Raw genomic sequence first — 5854 nt, 5'->3', positions numbered from 1 at the left:
TATATTTGGGTTGCAGGATGGTAGGTGTATAGTATATACATATATATAATCTGTATCATTGATATTGTTTATTATTGAAATATTGGTCCTTGTATAATTTATTTAATGCTTTGGTAACACTAGTACACTGTTGTCATCCCAATAAAGCAGTCAGTCAGGCAGTGAGTCAGACAGTGTGTCAGTCGGTCAATCGGTCAGTGAGTCAGTCAGTTTGTCAGTCAGTGTGTCAGTCAGTCAGTCAGTCAGTCAGTGTGTCAGAGTATCAGTCAGTCACTCAGTCAGTCAGTCAGTGTGTCAGTCAGTCAGTGTGTCAGAGTATCAGTCAGTGTGTCAGAGTATCAGTCAGTCACTCAGTCAGTCAGTCAGTGTGTCAGTCAGTCAGTGTGTCAGAGTATCAGTCAGTCACTCAGTCAGTCAGTCAGTGTGTCAGTCAGTCAGTGTGTCAGAGTATCAGTCAGTCACTCAGTCAGTCAGTCAGTCAGTGTGTCAGATTATCAGTTAGTCAGTCAGTGTGTCAGTCAGTCAGTGTGTCAGAGTATCAGTCAGTCAGTCAGTGTGTCAGAGTATCAGTCAGTCAGTCAGTGTGTCAGTCAATGTGTCAGTCAGTCAGTGTGTCAGGCAGTCAGTGTGTCAGGCAGTCAGTCTCAGCTCAGACTGAGCTAATTGTCCAGGATGGTGCAGTTGTGTTCAGTTCAGTAGGGTGGGGGGGCAGTTAGGATGCATCTTTACGTCTCAGTTGTTTGACCCCCCGCCCCCTGAGCCCAGCTTCTGCTTAGACAATGTGACTGATTGTCCCCCCCCTCCTCCCTCTGTCCCTCCACCCCCCACCATCGCTCTCCAGTGAGATGCCAGTGTTGTTTTCGTTTCCCCATCTCACAGCTGGATAACCTCCGCTCCCTCTTTCTCTCCCTGTCTCTCTCTCTCCCTCACCCTCGGCCCCTCTCTCTCTGTCTCCCTCTCCTCTTCTTTTTCTTCTGTTTGCTCTGAACAATGTGTCTGTTATTCTTTCACACTGTGCAGATTGTTTCCGCAGACGCAAACGAGAGAGAGAGAGAGGAGCAGCGAGAGAAAGAGAAAGAGAAACAGCTGTACTATTTTATGCATATCATCCTAGTGAGCAGCATCTGAATGTGTGTGTGTGTGTGTGTGTGAGTGTGTCTGTGTTTCTCAGTGTGTGTATGTCACTCTCTTTGTGTGTCTGTGAATGCTAAAATTACTAGACACTGGTCCTGAGACACAGTCCAGTCCAGCAGGGTCTTGGCCCTGGTCCTGAGAGACACAGTCCATTATAAAAGCTTTAGTTGCTTGTAAAATGTATAAAACATACAATGTCTGATTATTTAGGCGCTGTAACAACTTTTAAAAGCTCAGGTGAATTGAGAGCTGTGACTGACAGCTCTGTGAGTCCTGCACATTGCTGCCACCTGCTGGACCATGTCAATGCGGGGCGAGGGTCAGGGCGCAGATACTTTTGTCTGGATGTGAAAGCAGTTTTGCATAACATATGATTGAATATGTAATCATTAATGTTAAGTATCACTGATATTGTGTAGGTTTGTCTTAGCAATAGTAGTATTTATTATTATTATGATTATTATAACTGATCGCGCAGGGGAAATAGCCACCAAGAGCAATTAATCAATTTCTACATCATAACCCCTCTAATATGGAAATACAGGACCAGTAAGGAAGCAGACTAGTGCTCGTCTGCACTGCTGAAGGGACCACCCGTTCCATCCCTGCTGCGGGAGGAGCAGGCGATGTGCGATAGGGTTGTGTTTCCTCTCTAAAACAGACAAGAGAACAACACTGCGAGCCTGACGTGCAAAGGACTGTGTGGCTGTTTTATTCTTTCTGCTTTACATGACTGGATACAGCGTAATAAATACACAGGTTTCTGTTAAGAAATATTAGCAAGAGCTAAACGTGTGTCCAGACAACACTGAATTCAGACGTTTCCAGGAGAAAAATCTTCATTGTGCCACAATAAAGTAGCGCTTCTTTTTTCTCCAGTCCTAAACTAGTATTGTGCTTCAATCACTGCAATAATGTTTCTGAGAGCATTTTTTATTTTTAATGCAAAGGATGGGTATGTTCCTTTAGAACCTATTATTATTATTATTATTATTATTATTATTATTATTATTATTACAAGGGCTGCCAATAAATAATTAATAATGATGATTATTGTAATAATTATCAAGATATGGGCTATATGCCATCTTGTAATTGATTGAGGATACACAACTCGACTCCCTTAACTCATTACTCTTACTTTCCGTAGTATTATTAATTTACTTAGCAGACACCCTTAACCGGGGCAAGTTACAGTTGAAACAAAATACGTTTCACGATGAATCATACAGCAACAGCAGCTACAATATAGCAGGTTATAACTGACTAAAGTTACACATTTCAGTCATGGCATTTATAAATATAAAAACTTACAGTAAACGCAGGTACAGTATACAGCACCTTTGTACGAGTCCTAGCAGAGCCTTTCGAAACCAAGGGGTATAGGACCCAGTGCGGGGCGTCAAGAGTCAAGGAGACGGGCAACAAGGTCGGAAATGGCAACCAGAACAAGAGGCAGAATCCAGAAATCATGAGAGAACAAAACTGTACACAGCAGGAAACTCGGATATACAGAAAACACAGGGAGAAACACTAATAGCGCTTTTCCACCGACAAGGAGCCGGTGCTGTAGCCGGAGCCGCTGCTCGGCCTGGGATCCAGCTGATGTTTTTGGGAACCGGCCCGCTTTTCCACCGGTTTTGGAACCGAGCTCTGACGTCACTGGTGTGGGCGTTCCCAAGCGCGGAGTAAGAGAAACACAGAATAATAATCAGCACCGAGGACTGCGACTTCAAACCCTGTTATACATCCCAATCAAACTCAATATAGCGTCACACAGAATAATAATCAGCACCGAGGACTGCGACTTCAAACCCTGTTATACATCCCAATCAAACTCATTGTGAAAAGCAAAACAAAAAACGCGAGATCACATGTAGACAAGCAGAAACGCAAATACAGCTTTACGAATATGCTAAGATAACTCAGCCTTTTATTTGTATTGATTTGTATTGATGCATTAAGGGATTTACACCGATTCGCTTTCAGACACTTTTACTGTATTGAATAAAATACAAATTAGAGTTAACATGCATTCGCGCACACCGTTCATTATGAATATACTTTGTATGAGTGGATACATTTTCATTCATTTTGTGGCGTATTTTTACTTTTATTCTTGTTTAAACACAATGGCTATAGGCTGGCCTATTGATTATGGATGCGGCTGTTTTGGGGGTGTTTGCGGCGCAGTCCTGGGCAGATCAATAACCTGTCGATGATCTCAGGTGATGTTAATGGTTTGATGGGAAATTGTGCTGATTGATGAAGTCTGGGATGATGGTCCAAATCACTGTTACATTGTCCCTGTTGCCAGACACGCAGCAATGCGCTTATGTGTTGAAAGTCGCCCTGGATAAGAGTGTCTGCTAACAAATACATAATAATACAATAATCATAATAATACAATATAATAATAATAATAATAATAATAATAATAATAATAATAATAATAATAATAATAATAATAATGCATTGTCAGCACTGCTGGCGTGTGAGCACAAAGCGCATCACTAACAGCTCTCACTGTGTATTTGATCTTCTCTTACTGTACAATATGTATGGTTTGTGTAATTCGCCCTGTGCTAAGAAAATGAATTTATTCACATTATAAATCATGCGCAAACCAAACCGGGACACGTGACTCGTAGCGGCGCTTCATTACAAACAGCGCTTCTGTTCAATCTGTCTCGCGTTAACTCTCATCGTCATAATCTCGCGGTAACACGGCTGTCCTGACACGGAAGCTGCGCTCAGTCGTCTCTCATCGCTGCCATTTGACAACAACTAACTAGTCATTGACCTGTGAGACACATAGTTACTGTAGTGTCTCTGACAGACCGCTGTTCGCTGCTGGTTTCGCTCATTTTTAATAAACTCTCCTGACTGCTCGTCTCTGCCGGCATTTCAAACATGGCGGCTGAACTCCAGCCAATCACTTTGTGTGGAGACGACTTAACCCCGCCCCCCGGCCCTGACGTCACGGGTTGTTAGGTTCCAGACCAGCAGGTTTTCGGTTCCAGAAAAAGCGGCTCCGAGCGGCCGGGAGACGCGTCTTCTGCGGGGAAAAGCAAGGAACGGGTCCAGATTAGACACCGGCTCCGAACTGGCACCGGTCCTTGTCGGTGGAAAAGCTATCAGTAATGCCACTGTGAGGTAAAGACTTCACAAGGAGTACGAGCAACAAAGGGCTACAGAGAGCCGAGGGCAGCAGACCTCCGCGGTACTTGCACGTGGTGCTCAGGGATGTCAGACAGGGCTAGACCTCGGGAGATGGCGACCTCTGGTGGGGAACTGGGAAAGTGTGGGGTGAAGACATGACAACATTGAGTCCTAATCAGAGCGAATTTATAAACTTTGAGTTGAAAAAATTAACGCATTTATGAAACCAGTCCTTAATGTTCTAGAAGGTAACATCTGCTGTATTTATTTATTAATTTAACTTGTAAATGGGCACAAGGTAATTAAATCGTGTTCACCTTCACACTGATGGTCTATGCGTAGATGTTACAGACCAGCACACCATTCACGGGATGACAGCCTGAAACACCATCCAGTTGTTTATTATTATTATTGTTTTTCATTTTTTTATACTTTTTAAACTTGTAACAGCACTGCACCAGGGTCCTGCTAAATCCATGTTCAGCAAGTTTTTAATAAACTCAGATATTTCTAAATGTAAGCATTACATAAGAACATCAGAAAGTGTCCAATCGAGAGGAGGCCATTCGCCCCATGGTGCTCGTTTGGTGTCCATTAATAACTAAGTGATCAAGGATCCTATCCAGTCTGTTTTTGAATGTTCCCAAATTGTCTCTTCAGCCGCATCGCTGGGGAGTTTGTTCAGATTGTGACGCCTCTCTGTGTGAAGAAGTGTCTCCTGTTTTCTGTCTTGAATGCCTTGAAGCCCAATTTCCATTTGTGTCCCGGGTGCGTGTGTCCCTGCTGATCTGGAAAAGCTCCTCTGGTTTGATGTGGTCAATGCCTTTCATGATTTTGAAGACTTGGATCAAGTCCCCACGTAGTCTCCTCTGTTCCAGGGTGAAAAGGTTCAGGTCCTCAGTCTCTCAGTAGGACTTTCCCTTCAGACCTGGAATAAGTCTGGTTGCTCTCCTCTGAACTGCCTCTAGAGCAGCGATATCTTTCTTGAAGTGTGGAGCCCAGAACTGTCCACAGTATCCAGATGAGCTCTAACTAGTGCATTGTACAGTCTGAACATCACTGCCCTTGTTCTCAATTCTACACTTTTGACGAGTCGGATCAGAAAACAGGGGCCAGAAAACTGGGCTGTGGCCGGCCCCTTACCCAGTGGAAACACCCATTTAAGCAATTGGTGCCAGCCGCAGCCACCAGTGGAAACGGTCCAAAAGTGTGGTAGAAAAACAACAAAAAGTGTCACATCAAAACAAAAAGTACCATTTGCCACCAATAGGTGTCATAAAGGAGCAAAACAAAAGCCATGCTCAATTAAAGTTTCATACCTGACCAGGAAATGCCAAAGGGAATAGGTACAGGTATCACAGTGAACCACTGTGCTGAGCTGTAGTGAGGGTTCATCCCAATGGAGTAACAATAATAAAGATCCTGCACTGTATTCTCACAGGCAGACTCAGACAACAACAACACAACACAACGCACTCGCATAATAACAATGACCATTGGTGGCCTCCTAATAACACACCCCCCACAACACTGTCAAAGACACAGCATGCACACAGGG

This window comes from Amia ocellicauda, chromosome 4 (genome assembly GCF_036373705.1).
Source record: "Amia ocellicauda isolate fAmiCal2 chromosome 4, fAmiCal2.hap1, whole genome shotgun sequence".
Lineage (NCBI taxonomy): Eukaryota > Metazoa > Chordata > Actinopteri > Amiiformes > Amiidae > Amia > Amia ocellicauda.
Note: the sequence above shows the minus strand (reverse complement) of the source record.